The sequence below is a fragment of the Dasypus novemcinctus genome, chromosome 1 (genome assembly GCF_030445035.2).
Source record: "Dasypus novemcinctus isolate mDasNov1 chromosome 1, mDasNov1.1.hap2, whole genome shotgun sequence".
Lineage (NCBI taxonomy): Eukaryota > Metazoa > Chordata > Mammalia > Cingulata > Dasypodidae > Dasypus > Dasypus novemcinctus.
The window spans coordinates 80,192,370-80,208,353 of NC_080673.1; positions in this window are offsets into that span (position 1 = coordinate 80,192,370).

Sequence of the window (15,984 nt, forward strand, 5' to 3'; positions counted from 1 at the left end):
TGTGGTATATTTCCCTGGTAATTAACACCTTTTATTCGTATTATATTTTGTTATAGTTCCTGAGAGAACATTCTCATCTTTGTTCTGTTAACCATAGTCTATCTTCCCTTGCTGGATTCCCTGTGTTATACAGTCCTTTGGTTTGTACAATTCATTCGAAATATACACTTAGTTGCTCTCATTTTCATCACAGAGTTGTGCTGTCATCACCTCAGTCAATTACAGAACAATTTCATTACTCCAAAAGGAAAAATCCTAAACTCCTTTTACACCCTATAGTTGCCTATTAAAATTGGTATAATATCTTATTTGCCATTTGTATTACTCAGCCAAAGGGATGTTGATGCAAAATACCAGAAATTGTTTGGTTTCTATAAAGGGTATTTATTTGGGGTAGGAGCTTACAGATACCAGGGTTTAAAGCATAAATTACTTCCCTTACCAAAGTCTTTTTTCATGTGTTAGAGGAAGATGGCTGCCGATGTCTGTGAGGGTTCAGGCTTCCTGGGTTCCTCTCTTCCCAGGTCTTGCTTCTCTCCAGGCTCAGGGTTCTTCTCTAACCAGGGCTTGCTTCTTCCTGGGGCTTACTTCTCTTTCCTCTGTGTGCTTACTTCCCGGAGCTCCAGCTTAAGACTTCAGCATCAAACTCCAACATTCAAAACCTCCAACTTTGTTCTTTGCCATGCCTTTTATCTGTGGGTCCCCACCCACCAAAGGGTGGGACTCAACACCCTACTGATGTGGCGCAATCAAAGCCCTAATTATAATTCAGTCATGCCAAGGTACAGAGCAGTTTATAAACATAATCCAATATCTACTTTTGGAATTCAGAACTACATCAAAGTGCTATACCATTGCTGCAAAAACATTACAATATTACCATTAACTATTGTCCATAAGTTAAATTAGATGTAATTTTCCCATATATCACCATATTCTTAACACTTTGTAAAAGAACATTCTAATATTTATACTATTAACCACAGTCTTTACCCACCACTGAAATCACTGTTATGCATACCCTAGATTATTCTCTAGTTACCTTTCAATTGATATTTGCTTCCACAGACTACCCCTTTCAGCCACAACCTCGTTTATAAATCAACAGTGTTTGTTATACCCACTATGATGTGTTATCAACTCTATTCATTTACATACTTTTACAATAAACCTCATTAAAAATTCTACATACAGTGAGCATCAGCTCCCATTCTCAACCCATATTCTATTTCCTAGTAACCTATACTCCAGAGTTTACCTCCCTAAGTTTACTTATCATATTTAGTTCATTTTAGGGAGACCATACAATATATGTCTTTTGTGTCTGGCTTATTTCACTCAACATAATATCAAGGTTCATCCATGTTGTCATATGCATCCTGATTTCATTTATTCTTACAGTTGAATAGTATTCCATTGTATGCATATATCACATTTTGTTTAGCCATTCTTTAGTTGATGGACATTTGGGCTGGTTACATATTTTAGCAAGTGTGAATAATGCTGCTGTGAACATCAGTGTGCAAATGTTCACATATTTGCCTTCAATTCTTCTGAATGTATTCCCATTAAAGGGATTGCTGGATCATAAGGTAGTTCTATATTCAGTTTCTTGAGGTACTGCCAAACTGTCTTCCAAAGTTTGGCACTCCCATCAACAATGAAGGAGTTTTCCTATTATTGCACATTCTATAAGGTGTAAAATAGTCTTTGTGGTTTTGATCTACATTTCCCTAATAGTTACTGATGTTGAACATTTTTTCATGTGCTATTTGGCCATTTGTATTTTCTCTTTGAAAAATATCTATTTAAATGTTTTGCCCAGTTTTTAATTGAGTTGCTTGTATTTTTATCATTGAGTTGTAGAATCTCCTTATATAACATAGATATCAAAACCTTGTTGGATATGTGGTTTCCAAATATTTCTCTCATTGACTAGGCTGCCTTTTTGTTTTTTGAAAAAGTATTTTGAAGAATAAAAGTGTTTAATTTCGAGGAGGTCCCATTTATCTATTTTTTCTTTCATTACTCATGCTTGTGGTAACGCTTATGAAACTGCTGTCTACAACAAATTCTTAAAGATGTTTCCCCACATTTTCTTCTAGAAATTTTATGTAAGTTTTTTATATTTAGGTCCTTGATCCATTTTGAGTTAATTTTATATAAGGTGTGAGATACGGGTACTCTTTCCTTTTTTTTTTTTTTTTTTTTGTATTTGGCTATTGAGTTCTGCCAGAACCATTTGCTCAATAGACTGTCCTGGCCCACTGGTCAGGTTTGACTTGTCAAAAATCACTTGACCTGGAAGCAGATGTAGCTCAAGTGCTTGAGCATGAGCATTTGCTTCTCAGGTACAAGGTCCTAGATTCGATCCCTAGTACCTCCTAAGAAAAAATTCCCTTGACCTTAGATGTGAGGGTCTATTTCTGAGTTCTTGATTTGGTTCAAGTCAGGAAGTGAGAGTTCTCCAGCTTTGTTCTTTTTAAAGAAATTTTTGGCTATTCTGGGGCCCTTCACCTTCCAAATAAATTAGATAATTAGCTTTTCCGTTTCTGCAAAAAGGGTGTTGGGATTTTCATTGTGATTGAATTGAATCTGTAAATTGGTTGGGGTAGAATTGACATCTTAATGATATTTAGTCTTCCAATCCATGAACATGAAAAGTTCCATACCCTACAGAAAATCCTGCATCTGGGATATAATCCTATCTGTCCAAGCCCCAAATACCCATTTTTTTAAGGTATTCCTTGGTTTCTTTTAGCATGTTTTGTAGTTTTCTGTCCTTTATGACATTGGTTAAATTTATTTCTAAATATTTGATTCTTTTAGTCACTATTATAATTGGAATTGTTTCCTACTTCCTCCTCAGATTGCTCAGCAATAGTGTATAGAAACACTACTGATTTTTGCCTATTAATCTTCTGTCCTGACCTTTTGCTAAGTTATTCTATTAGGTTTAGTATCTTTGTTGTGGATCTTTTAGGATTTTCTAGATATAGGATCATGTCATCAGTGAACAGTGACAGTTTTACTTCTTCCTTGTCTATTTGGGTGCCTTTTATTTCTTTATCTAGTCTAATTGCTCTAGCTAGAACTTCTTGCACAATATTAAGTAACAGTGGTGGCAGAGGTTATCCTTGCTTTGTTCCTAATCTCAGTGGGAAATCTTTCATTCTTTCACCATTGAGTACAATGCTAGCTGTGGGTTTTTCTTATATGCACTTCAGAATGTTGAGAAATCTTCCTTCTATTCCCGTCTTTTGGAGTGTTTTTATCAAGAAAGGTGCTGTATTTTGTCAAATGCCTTATCTGCCTCAATTGAGAGGACCATGTGATTTTTCTTCTTCAATTTAATAATGTGGTTTATTACACTAATTGATTTTCTTGTGTAGAATCACCCTTTCTTACATGGAATAAAACCCACTTGATCATGATGTTTAGTTCTTTTAATGTGCTTTTGGATTCAGTTTGCAAGTATTTTGTTGAAGATTTTTGCATCTATATTCGTTAGAGAATGTAGCAGTTTGATATGATTATGAACTCCAAAAGTAGATATTGGATTATGTTTGTAATCTGGTCTGTACTGGGGCATGATTGAGTTATTATGACTGGGGCTTTGATTGGGCCATGCCATTAAGGCATTGAGTACCAATTCCTTGGTGGGTGGGGACTCACAGATAAAAGGCTTATCAAGGACAGAGTTGAAAGTTTCTGATGTTGGAGTTTTGATGTTGGAATTTGATGCTGAAGTCTTAAACTGGAGCCCCAGGAAGTCAGCATGCAGAGGAAAGAGAAGCAAGTCCTGGGAAGAGAGGTACTGAGCCAGGAGAAGAACACAGAGGAATAGAGATGGCTCCTTAGACATGACAGAAAGCCCAGGGAGAGAGACAGACCATTCACTTGATAGTCTTTAGCTGACCTTGTGGAGAAAACAGAGGCGCTGAGCCCAGAGGAACCCAGGAAGCCTGAACCCTTGCAGACTTTGGCAGCCATCTTGCTCCAACATGTGAAAATAGACTTTGATGAGGGATGTAACTTATGCTTTATGGCCTGGTATCTGTAAGCACCTACCCTCCAAAAATACCCTTTATAAACACCAACCAGTTTCTAGTATTTTGCATCAGCACCCCTTTGGCTGACCAGAGAAATTGGTCTATAATTTTCTTTCTTTATACTAGCTTTCCCTGGTTTTGATATTAGGGTGATGTTGGCTTTGTAGAATGAGTTTCTTAGTATTCCTTCCTGTTCAATTTTTTGGAGGATCTTGAGCAAGATTGGTATTAGATAGTCTTTGAATATTTGATGACCAGGTATTGCTTTCAGAAACCCCTCTTTGTCTCTGATGTTTATCATCTAGCATATTTGAAGACCCTGTGAATGTTTGTGGAGGACAATAGTTTGTCCAGGGTAACCACACCACCCCTCAGCTACAGCTTTGAGTTGTTAATGCCATCTAATACACTTACTGTCTTAACTGGATTGCAAAAAAGCAAAGACTGAAACAGCTCACTCACTTCTTACCCATTGTAACAGTATTTTTCTGCGTTGGTTTTAATCACCATTAGCACTGCAAGACAAAAATAAATGTTTCACAATGAAAAAAAAAAAGGGAGGGGGGAGCCAGTGTACTCAGTGGTTAAGCACCTACTTCCCATGTATGATGTCCTGGGTTCAATCCCAGTACCCCCTAAAAAAATTTACCTGTGAAGCCTGAACTTTTCAAATTTGGAAGGTTTTTGATGATGGTTTTGATCTCTGTACTTGTTATTGGTTTATTAAGGTCTTCTATTTCTTCTAGGGTCAGTGTAGGTTGCTCATGTGTTTCTAGAAATTGTCCATTTCACCTACATTGTCTAGTTTGTTGGCATACAGTTCCTCATAGTATCTTCTTATGAGATATTCTCACTCTTGCTTCTGTGGTCAGTGGTAATGTCCCCCCTCTCATTTCTGGATTTATTTATTTACATCTTCTCTCTTTTATCTTTGTCAGTCTAGTTTTTTGTCAATTTTGTTGATCTTCTCAAAGAACCAAATTTTGGTTTTGTTGTTTTTCTCTATTATGTTTTTGTTCTCAATTTCATTTATTTCTGATCTGCACTTTATTATTTCTTTCTTTTGGCTTGGTTTGGGATTTGTTTGCTGTTGTTTTTTCTAGTTCCTCTAGGTATGCAGGTTAGGACTTCAATTTTAGCTCTTTCTTCTTTTATAATGTAAGCTTTGAGGGCTATAAATTTCCCTTTCAGCACTGCCTTTGCATTGTCCCATAGGTTTTGATCCATTGTGTTCTCATTTTCATTCATCTCAAGATATTTACTTATTTCTCTTTCGGTTTCTTCTTTGACCACAGATTGTTTAAGAGTGTGTTGTTTAATCTCCATGTATTTGTGATGTCCAGTTTCATTCTGTTATGATCAGAGAAAGTACTTTGCATAATTTCAATTTTTTTAAACTTACTAAGACCTGCCTTGTGACCCAATGTATGGTCTATCCTGGAGAAAGATCTGTAAGTGTTTGAAAAGAATGTGTATCCTGATGTTTTGGGGTGTAATGCTCTACAAATATCTTTTAGGTCTAGTAAATTTATCACATTATTCAGGCTCTCTCTTTCTTTACTTATCTTCTGCCCATATGTTCTTTCCAATGCTGAAAGTAGCATGCTGAAACCTCCAATTATTAGGGTAGAGGTGTCTTTTGCTTACTTTAGTTTTGCCAGTTTGTGCCTCATGTATCTTGGGAACTTACTTTTAGTTTTGTTTATATTAGTTTTGCCTATTTGTGCCTTATGTATCTTGGGGCACCCAGGTTAGGTGCAGAAATTTTATTATAGTTATTTGTTCTTAGTGACCCTTTTATTAATATATGCTAACCTTTTTCATCTCTTATACCAGTTTGCATTTAAAATGTATTTTGTCCAATATTAGCATTGCTACTCCAGATCTCTTTTGGTTACTGTTTGCCTGGAATATCTTTTTCTAATCTTTTACTTTCAAACTTGTTGTTTCCTTACATCTGAGATGAGTCTCTTCTAGACAGCATATAGATGGCTCATTTTAAAAATAGATTTTGTCAGTCTATGTCTTTTATTTGGGGAATCAATTCCATTAACATTCATTGTTATTACTGTAAAGGCATTACTTATTTCATCCACTTTATCCTTTGGCTTTCTTTTCTCATATTTTAGTATCATCTGTCTTTTACGCTTTACATTACCCTTACTAATAATCTCCATTACTACAATCTTCTTCAAGACTCTTGCCATTGTTTTTTCCTTTCAGGATGTAGCACTCCCTTTAATATTTCTTGTAAATATAATTATTGGCAACATACTCTCTCAGTTTTTGTTTGTCTTTTAGGATATTAAACTCACCTTCATTTTTGAAGGACAGTTTTGCCAGATAAAGAATTCTTGGTAGGCAGTTTTTCTCTTTCAGTACTTGAAACACATCATAACACTTTTTTCTTGCCTCCATGGTTTCTGATGAGAGGTTGGCACTTAATCTTTTGAGGTTCCCTTGTATATGAAGCTTTGCTTTTCTCTTGCTGCTTTCAGAAATCCCACTTTGCCTCTGATATTTATCATCTTGAATAGTAGTTGTCTTGGAGTAGGCATATTCAGATTTATTCTCTTTGAGTTGCTTTGTCCATCTTGGATATTGATATCATTAGGGTTAGGACATTTTTGGTCATTATTTTCTCAAATATTCTTTCTGCCCATTTTCTGTTCTCTTCCCTTCTGGGACACACATTATCTGCATGTTTGTGCTGATTGAATTGTCATTGAATTCACTGAGACCCTGTTCCATTTTTTACATTCCCTTCCCTTTCTGTTCTCCTGTCTTTTCAAGTTCAGATGTTCTGTTCAATATCACTACTTCTGTCTTCAAACAATTCAGATCTGCTGTTATGTTGCTCTAATGTATTTTTAATCTCATCTATTGTGTCTTTCATTCCCATAAGCTCTGTTACTTTTCTTTACAGCCCTTTCAAATTGTGTTTAACACAATTTGAGCTGATTAACCTATTCTGATGTCATCTTCATGGGAATCCCAGAATTTTTTAAATTAGAGGAAGTACAAGGTGATTGTTAAAACTACTATCTTAAGATAGTTCACTGTTTCAGTTATTAGATTATGCTACTTTTTTTTTGATGACGTCTTTTTTTGCAGCAGCAGCAGTGCATTTTTTCTCTCTTTATTTATTTAAATGTTACATTAAAAAAATATGAGGTCCCCATATACCCCCACCCCCCCCTCACCCCACTCCTCCCACATTAACAACCTCTTTCATCATTGTGGCACATTCATTGCATTTGGTGAATACATTTTGGAGCACTGCCGCACCACATGGATAATGGTTTACACTGTTGTTTACACTCTCCCCCCAGTCCACCCAGTGAGTCATAGCAGGACCTACAATATCCAGCATCTGTCCCTGCGTATCACCCAGGACAACTCCAAGTCCTGAAAATACCCCCACTTCATATCTCTTCTTCCCTCTCCCTACCTTCAGCAGCTACCATGGCCACTTTCTCCACATCAGTGCATTTTTAGTAGCTGCTGTGAAAAAAGCCAAGTACCACATGGAAAACCATGTGGAACATGAAATGAGGCTGATGGTGTCCTGTCTGATTTCAAGGCTCAAGAATTTTTGTAATATTCAACAGGCATCTACATCCCATAATAAGTAATTATGGGTGCTTAAGAATGAAATTAATATATATATATTTTAATGTATGTATATTAATTTGTCAAATGATTACTAAATTGTTATGAAATAAATGCTCATTTAGTTTTTTAAATGTAATTAGTTAATAAATAGAAGTATTGAGTACTTCCTTCAGTCTAGAGAAGACATGACAACTTACTGAGATAATAATCATGCCAGAAATCAAGATTTTTTTTCTGTGTCATTTGGTACCTCAAGCACACCAGGGTTGCTTTCTTTTGTGTCAAGCAGTGGTGCTAGTCAAACTTTATTATTTCAAAATTTCACAATTTAGTTTGCTTTTTCAGAAATATATGGCAGTGAATTTTGAGGAAGTATGAAATGCCTTACAATTTGGCACACAAACATCCTTTTGGGCTCAGAGAATGTTTTTATAGTGATGCTTTGTTCTGCTTAGTTTCATTATCTCAGTGTGTAACTTTTATATAACATTGGAACTGGGAATAATGCAAGATTTAGGAAAAAATTAGTCCCAGATTATTTTAGTCATTTTCAAAAAAAACTCAGCAGTCTTCTATATCTGGAACCAAGGAATAAAAATGTTCATTTTCTTCCTCTTGACCAGAAAGTATTGTAGATTTAAGCACAAGTGAGAACTCCTTGTATTAATGAAACTTTTCTTTGGTTCCAAACCATTCTATGGTTGAAGTGGACTTGAATGGCTCCCAGGAAATCTATAAACCATGTTTTATGGGCAGACTGTCAGATTTCAGATATGGAATATCTGTATTAGTCAGCCAAAGTGGTGCTGATACAAAGTTCCTGAAATCTATTGGCTTTTATAAAGGATATTTATTTGGGGTAAAAGCTTACAGTTACAGGGTTCTAAAGAGTCTAACTCAGTGTATCATAAGAAGTACATTCTTACCAAAGTCTGTTGCCATGTGTTAAAGCAAGATGGTGGGTGATCTCTGCCTAGTCTCTCGGGGCTTCTTCCTCTTAAGGCTCCACGGGCCCAGCTTCTTCCAGTCTCAGGTGGAGGTTGGCATACAGCTTGTCTCTTTTTCCAAAGCTTTAGCTGTTCGAGCCTTCTCCTTTCTGTCACATGGCAGGACTGAAATGACCAAGTTTTCTCCTCTTCTGTGTCTATGAACCTCTCTCTCTTCCTGTGTCTTCTTCCATGTGTCTTCTTGAGTGAATGTCCATTTATATAGCCCACCAAAGGGGCAGGGACACAACCCCAAGTCATACCCTATGGACATGGTTGAATCAAAGACCCAATCTTAAATTCTCCTCAACTAAATCCAATATAATCAAAGGGTATCATACCCAGAGGAACAGATGAGTTTACAAACATAATCCCTCTCCTTTTGGGGCTCATAAATAATATCAGATTGCCACAACATATTATTGAATTGACAGAGATATCTCTTGTTTAAATATGAGAAACCCAGACACAATATTCTTATTAAATACTAATTACTTTTATTTAACTACACTTACCCAAAATAATTACTTTAAAAATATTTTAATCAACTCCTAAAGAAAATAAATATCTAAATTTTTCTTGCCATAATATACATTCTTTGCACAAAAAGAATGAAGTATTTTTAATTAAAATTTAATATAAAAACCCACTTCTTTTCTTGGATTAGGAAAGCAAATCAATTTCTCTATAATACATAGTTATTTTTGGACACAACCACCTCCTTTAATACTACTTCTCAATGTTTAATCTATAGGATGAGCTGTGCCTCAGTTTTGAAATAATTGTCAACATTGAAAAATGCAAGTCCTGATATTTGTCTTCTCCTAAGAAACTGGAAGTTCCAAAAAATATGCTCTCCATGCCCAAAGGAGAGCAATCTGATAGAGCTTACCTTTTATACATGTTCTGATATAGTATGTACTTAATATATACTCAGGTTTTTTTCTCTGCCAGGCTTGCTGGGGTCCAGAGCAATTCTGACACTAACTATCCAGAGTTAGTTCAAACTTCACAAGTTAGGGGCACAGGTCTCCATAAGACTGTCCTCAAGTTTAGAGGTTCCCAGGGCTACCCTCACTTCTGACTAACTGGCTAAAAATTCAGGGATTAACACTATCCCCTCAGGTTCAACAATTTTGCTTGAAGGACTCACAGAACTTAAGAACACACTACTTGAGTTTATCTTTTTATTATAGCAAACGTTACCAGATGGCTCTGGTTCCTAGGCTTCTATGTTCTTGACTTATGTCGTATAAAATCATCTAAGGACATGGCGTAGGGTAGGCAAGGGAGCAAAGAATTTATTAAGAAACAAGAAAATGAGAAAAGTACATGGTCTAAGACATGGACCTCAGGCATACTGCAGGATGAGTTGCGTGCACAGGACCCCAGGGCAGAGTTTTTTAGTTTGCTGTTCTAATTGGTTGCCCCACCTGTCATTTCTCAGGGAGCCAGTGGTGAGGCCTTTTGATGATATCTGGAGCTTTCCTTTGACCCTGATCGGGATTCTCATCCCAAATGAGATCCTCATTCCAGGGTCTCACTGGATCCCTTAGGAGGTTTCCAGGCAGGGTCTCAAGGTCACGTGATCTGCTGGCTATGTTTTCTGCCAGCCATGTTTTCTGTTGGCTGTATTGTCTGCTGGGCTTCAGCTGTGACTCAAGTCTCTCCTTTCCCTTTACTAACCTGCCTCAGCAAAGGGGTATAAATGAAGACAAGCCAAAAGAAGAAATGCATAAGACAAGGTCCAGAAGGGTCCCCAAATGTAAAACTTCCATTGTCCTCTCCCTATGGAGTCTGAATTTGGCACCCTCCATGCACATCAATGTATGATACTATTACCAACCAAGGAAGATTACTTGAGCTTTGGGGTCCAGAGATTATACTGGAGTTTCATGTTAGATAGGCATAGGTAATTGAACCATTGGCCATGTGATTGAACTCAGTCTCCAGCTCTCCTCTCCTTCCAAGAAGTCAGACTGATATCATGTGGCTTAAAGCCCCAACCCTCTTATCATATGATTGGTCTTTCTAGACTGGCCAACCCCCTTCCTAAGACTACTTATGTGCCTCTTCCCCCAGCCTAAGTCATTTTGTTGGCATAAATCATCAAGTAAGATGGTGGAAAGGTCACTATGAATAACAAAGATGCTCCTATAATGTGGGGCCTTCCATTCTAAAGGTTTAGAGATTACCCTACAGGGTTTCTGTCTTAATAATTAAAACTATCTTAATAATTCACCTGTTCCCTTAGTTTCTGTCTTTGTTCATCTGTAATATATTTGTCATTGGTCTGTACTTGTGTCTCATGTTCCTTGGAGCTATCTGATGACCTGAATTCCTGGATCTCTGTATAAGACCTTCTTCAGATTCCTCCTGCTCTCTTCCCTGGCTACATCTGGCCTCGTAATAAAATTTTTTAGATTAGTTTTTATTTTTTGGTCATGACTTCATTTTCAAGTCCAGCTAAATTTATAAAGGGGAGGAGGAAAATGGAATCCAGAGAAAGGCAATAAGTGGGAACACAAAAGAAAGGTATAAGAGCAGACTCCCCAAATTCTGAAGGATTGGGTAGGTTTGAAAAGGATCCACATTAAAGCAAGGGTTATCTTTTTGCTGATGTTGGCATCCCTTCCATCAAAGTTCTCATTGGCTTTCACAACCACCCTGGTGTCATCCTTTGTTTGCTTAGAGACTACATGGTTTCAATCCAACCACTAAAAGGTCAGATTTAAAATTGAACCATGTGTGTTAGACCCAATATTTGCCTTAGACAATAGTAGATAACTATTCCACCAGTCTTTATTCATAGATAGCAGCACATATACTAATCAGGCATGAAAACCAAATAGTCATTCTATAAATATAAAAATCCTTGTCCCACACACCTTTCTATCTATCTCAGAAACCAACCATTTTCTGTGATCTTTAGAAATTTGTCTGAAAAGAGCTTGAAAGAAATCTTTACAGAGATTCATTGTCAATAGTAACAATGAATTATAAAATAGCTGAAATCAGCTCACTAATTCCATGTTGGCAGGCCTAGGAAGTACAATGTGCATAACACCCTAGCTTATTCTTTGGATCTCCATCTAAGTCTAATATCTTATTTTCCACTTTGTAGTTCTTCCTGGCTGGAAATCTTTACCACCTAAGGATTACATATCATCCTTAGCATGACTTCTTCCTTTGTGGGAGAGAAAGTCCATGCTTCTCCCATTTGCTGTGAACAATTGGAAATCCAGCTAAATCAAGGGATTAGACAAACTTTTCTTATTCCTAGATCATGTGTTCTGGCTTAGATTTAGAAGAGATGGCAGTGGCAATGGCTATGGGAAGTGACTGTGATTTGAAGGATGGATATAATTTCAGTAACGATCTGGAAGCAAGGAAATTAAAGAGGATTCTGTTTTTTGTCCATGAATAAAAAAGCATCAGTGTGTGGTCATTTGTTTCAAATTACCATTTTTGTAAATTTGTAGTTTGGTATAAATGCAAATGGTGAAATGTGGAGCCTAAAAAAATGTCTTATGAATACTTGAGTCTGATTCAATGCTCTAGATTAGCATGTCCTAGGACCAGGCCCCTTTCCTACACCCTTATATAAAACATTAGTTTTCAACTAGTGAGGAAATTGTTTTGTATAGAAAATACTAAGAAGTGTTAAAAAGGGAAACAATAGCTTAAGTTATGGGAGTGCTACCAAGCAAAAGTGAGGGGTTCTCTGTCTGATATGCACCAGTGACCAATTCCTGAGACACCAGGGTTTCAAAGAGAGAAAGAGTTTATCGGTAAGTGCAGGGCAGGAGATCAAATGGGCTATCAGCCTAAAAATTTGTCTCTGAGTATAAGAAGTTTAGGGTTTTTATAGATTCACACAAGAGAAAGTAGAGTGGTTACCATTATAATAGTAAGTATAAAAAGAGACTGAGACTGGTCTAAATTAACCTTCATAATAGTAAATATAAAAGGAGCTGAGGCTTGTCTAGAATAGCCATCACAATAAGCATAAACGGGATGAAACTATTTCAGTGAGTTTCAGCAATTTCAGGTATTTACTTTTGGCTATTCTACAATATTTTAGAAAGTAAAAAAAATCTGTATAATGATTCAGTAATCATAACCATTTGTTAATTCTTAACTCTTGATTACAAGAGTGTTGATGTTCTGATATTTATCATCTCATTCTTACTTCTCTTCATACATAAGTTTTAGTGGCCTCTGTAGATTGATGGCATAGAGTTTGAAAATTCGAATTGGTGGACAGCATTGGAAACTTGTTGTGGTAGTTTGAGGCTTTTATGGACCCCGGAAAAGATCATGTCCTCAGAACTAATCCATTCCTGTAGGTGTGAACCTATTGTAGGTGGGACCTTTTGCTTAGATTATATTAGTAGGGCTTGACCTAGAGTGGATCTTAATCCTTTTACTTGAGTCCTTTATGAACAGGATAAATACAAATAAAAAAGACACAGGAGCTCAGATAGAAACACAAGAAGTTGAGAGAAAGCCGCGAGAGTGAGAAGCTGAAATCTACAGAACCTGGGAGAGAGAAAGCCACAGGAGCGTTAAGAAAGCTGGGGGAACCCAGAAGTTGAAAGCAATGAGACCCAGAGAAAAAGGAGGAAACAGCAGGCACCGTCATTGTGCCCTGCCATAAGACAGGAGTCCAGAATCGCAGGCAGCTGGTCCTTGGGGAGAAAAGCACCACCTGATAAATAATGGCCTCAGTTCTGTAAACTTATAAGTTAATACATCTGCATTGTAAAAGCCAACTCAATTGTGGTTTATTGCTTTCAGCAGCTTTCAGAAAACTGAAACTCTTGGTCAATTCACATAAAAATCCTGATATTTGTCTTTCCTTGAAAAAAAAAAAAAAGGAAGATATAGCAGTGTGTGATATACACATTCCCAGGCAGTTAGTGCTCCCTGCTCTAGCACAGGGTATGGGCTCTTCATGTGTCCTGAACACCACAGTCCTGGGTACTTCCAATCATTTCTCAAATTGTCCTTATGTCTTACGTGCTTCATTTATGTTTTACCTGTCAAGCCCCTGTAGGTATTTGAAAGCAACCCCTTTTAGTCATTGTATTAGTCAGCCCAAGGGGTGATGATACAAAATACCAGAAATCAGTTGGCTTTTATAAAGGTATTTATTTGGGGTAGAAGCCCACAGTTACTAGGCCATAAAGCATAAGTTACTTCCTTCACCAAATTCTGTTGCTATGTGTTGGAGTAAGATGGCTGCTGACATCTGCCAGGGTTCAGGCTTCCTGGGTTCCTCTCTTCCTGGGGCTCATTTCTCTCTGGGCTCAGCTATTCTGTTTCCTCTACAAGGTCAGCTGTAAACTGTCAGGTGGATGGCTCATCTCTCTTCCCAGGGCCTCTGCCATGTCTAATGGAGCCGTCTCTCCTTCCTCACATATCTGCTTTTCTGTGTGTGTACTTCCCATGGCTTCAATATCAGAATTCCAAACTCTGTTCTCTGCCATGTCTTTTCTCTGTGAGTCCCCACCCACCAAGGGGGCAGAGACTCAACTTCCTACTGTCATGGAACAATCAGAGCCTTAGTAATTATTTAATCAAGTAAAAGTAAAACCTCTGAATCCAATCCAATCTATTATGCCCAGAAGAACAGACCCATATACAAACATAATCCAATATCTATTTTTGGAATTCACAAACAATATCAAACTGCTACAGTCATATTAACCTTCTATTCTCTCAGAAAAACCTCATGATGTATTGTACTTATGTAATACAGGTGTTGCAGAAAACAATAGCTTCCTAATGTAATAATATCCAGAAATTCCAAACTTTGGTAAATCTTCTTCAGGGAGGAATCTGGGCCCATGTTCCCAACTTTTTCCTTGGTATTTTTTATGCTCTGGTGACCAAGCACAGGATGCATTGCTCCCTGCTTAGTTTTCTGGCCAATGAATCCTGAAGATTTTCTTTGATTTTCTCTTAATACAACTTAGAAAACCTGAATTCTTTAAGCATTTTACTCAATTGTGAGAGTTAACAAAGGAAATTAGATGCAGCAGAGAAGAGATCTAAACATTCTTGATTAAAGGGTATAGCTTGCTCCTTGGAGATAACAGGCCCCAGAAGATTCCATATGAAGTGATAATAACAGCGCCTGTTTTCTGAGTGTCTACCATCTGCCAGTTACTATATTAGAGCTGTATGTGTACGTATTTAACTATTTATTTATTTCAATGACATCTTCTCAAGAATCCTATAAGGAAATGATATTTTCCCTATTTGCCAACCAGGAAACTGAAGACAAGAGGTAAAGTAACTAGCAATACATCACAAAGCTCACTGGCCAAAGAGTGAGCATTTACTCCAGATCTTATTTTGAAGCACCCACTTTTCTCATTTTGCCATACTGAGGAAAATATAAACTTAGGCCCTTCTCTTCCTTTCCACAGTCCTATTTCCACAAGGCTGGTATACCCTTTAACATCCGCTCTACATGATACCAGCCTTGGTATGTTAAAATCTGGGTTGAATGGCACTGCACTCTTCTGAAAGAGTGTTGTGTTTTACAGATTAGGATGCCTACTCTTCGACTGCTCCTTGTGTGAGTCTCCTAGACTCACCTACAAGAGAGTGAATTTATATGGCCCAATAACTAAATTACAACCACAGTGTTGGCCTTCACAAAATGCCACTCATACAGGAGAGAGTAGGAAGTGTTTCCTCACAAGGCTCAGAGAAGGAGAGAATCTGCCCTTCCCATGTGAGGAAACTGACTGGGCTGAAGGGCTATTACTTATGGTGATGGAGGGAAAAGCCTTAGTTGCTGAGTGTTCTTGGCAGAGATATGTAGGAGATGTGGGTTAGGATGGTTAGGAAAAATACATTCTCTCTGGAGAGGGTTGTGGACTTTTCCAACTTCTAGATCCTGAAAAGGCCTAACCTTGCAGCAGAAGCACTGCCTTAGGGCTGTGGGAAGACATATTTTAATCCTTCTTTGCTTTCTGTGGTCCTGCCTCATTTAGGGGTGATGGTCACAAAGAGAAGGACTCACGATGTTATCCCAATGGAACATGGAGACATTGCTCCATCGCTTAATGGGATGTTATGGAGAAAAAAGGATTCTAGCAACACATAGGCCAGGTTGTGGTTGGCGGTACCTTGACTCCAGAATTCTGACCTGAGGGTGGCTTTTATGCGAAGGCTCTTCATCTCCCTGTCTCTCCCTTCCAGTGGTGGGTATGGTCTGGAATTTGTGAGCAACAGCATCAAGGAGAAGAGGGGGACTGTCCATGGAGATGAGGTGGGGGCTTATAGGGGTAGTGGGGTGATGCAGCATCAATGAC